Raw genomic sequence first — 1837 nt, forward strand, 5'->3', positions numbered from 1 at the left:
CATCTCTACTAAACATACAAAAATTAGCCAGGCGTGGGGGCATGAGCCTGTAATCCCAGCTACTCAAGAGGCTGAGGCAGGAGTGTCACTTGAATCTGGGAGGCGGAGTTTGCAGTGAGCCGAGATCTCCCCATCACGCTCCAGCTTGGGTGACAGAGCGAGATTCCATCTCAAAAAAAAAAAAAAAAAAAAAAATGCAGTTGATTTTCACAGCTGAATTTCCAACCCCTGATCCATTTGTAGCCAGCTCCATGTTCTATTCTTCCTCTTCTCTGGGCTACAAACTAGCATGATTTTATTTACAAAGTTCCTTTCTCCTTGCTCTTTTCCCAATGTTCCTCCTAATTGGGTTCAAGTTCCCTGCCTACTATTTATTTGCCATGTGACCTTGCCTCTCTGGGTCTCTGCTGACATCTGGAAATTGAGGTCAAATGCATTTTTTTTGTTTATCTTGAGGCACGAGTTTGGACCATTTAATCTGGGAAGATTTCCTCCTTCCTCCCTCCCCAAACCAAAAGCCTTTTTTTTTTTTTGGTCTTTTTTTTTTGAGACGGAGTTTTGCTCTTGTCGCCCAGGTTGGAGTGCAATGGCACGATCTCGGCTCACTGCAACCTCCGCCTCCCCGTTCAAGCGATCCTCCTGCCTCCACCTCCTCAGTAGCTGGGATTACAGGCATGCACCACCACCCCCGGCTAATTTTATGTTTTTAGTAGAGACAGGGTTTCTCCATGTTGGTCAGGCTGGTCTGGAACTCCCAACCTCAGAGTATCTGCCCACCTCAGCCTCCCAAGGTGCTGGGATTACAGGCATGAGTCGCTGAGCCCAGACTATCCGTAAGTCTTTCAAGGGGAAAAAGCCAGTCTTATCCATACTCATGTGTCTTCTGGCAGGTAGTGACATCTTAAGGGTGCTCAGGAAATGCTTGAATGAAATCCCTCTGTAAACAGAAAGGAGGAGACAAGGACATATATTGAGTGCCCACTGTGTTTTTATGAACTAGATGTGCCTTTATTTATCCCACAGCTACCCAGTGAGGTAGGAGTCACTGTGATTCCCACTTTTATAGAGGAAGAAACCGGTTCAGAAGGGAAAAGTGATTGGCCAAAATTCACAGTGAATTCAAGAAACAGATCTGAGATTGGAACCCAGGACTATCTCTTTCAACTTCATCACAACTGCCTCTTCCTGAATCAATGAAAGGAAGAGTCTCTTTTTCTGTAGCCTTCAAATTTTCTATACTGAATTAGAAGTAGGAAAAAAAAAAAAAAAGTTATAGGCCGGGCACAGTGGCTCCTGCCTGTAATCCCAACACTTTGGGAGCCTGAGATGGATGGATCACCTGAGGTCAGGAGTTCAAGACCAGCCTGACCAACATGGTAAAACTAAAAATACAAAAATTACCCTGGCATACCACGCCCGTAATCCCAGCTACTCAGGAGGCTGAGGCAGGAGAATCACTTGAACCTGGGAGGTGGAGGTTGCAGTGAGCTGAGATCACGCCATTGCACTCCAGCCTGGGTGACAGAGCAACACTTCGTCTCAAAAAAAAAAAAAAGAAAAGAAAAAGAAAGAAAAAGGCCAGGCGTGGTGGCTAACCCCTATAATCCCAGCAATTTGGGAGGCGGATCACGAGGTCAGGAGTTTAAGACCAGCCTGACCAACATGGTGAAACCGTGTCTCTACTAAAAATAGAAAAATTAGCTTGGCATGGTGGCACGTACCTCTAATCCCAGCTACTCAGGAGGCTGAGGCAGAAGAATCGCTTGAATCCAGGAGGCGGAGGTTGCAGTGAGCCAAGATCATGCCACTGCACTCCAGCCTGGGTGACAGAGCAAGA

Source organism: Mandrillus leucophaeus, unplaced genomic scaffold (genome assembly GCF_000951045.1).
Source record: "Mandrillus leucophaeus isolate KB7577 unplaced genomic scaffold, Mleu.le_1.0 Scaffold129, whole genome shotgun sequence".
Taxonomy (NCBI): Eukaryota; Metazoa; Chordata; class Mammalia; order Primates; family Cercopithecidae; genus Mandrillus; species Mandrillus leucophaeus.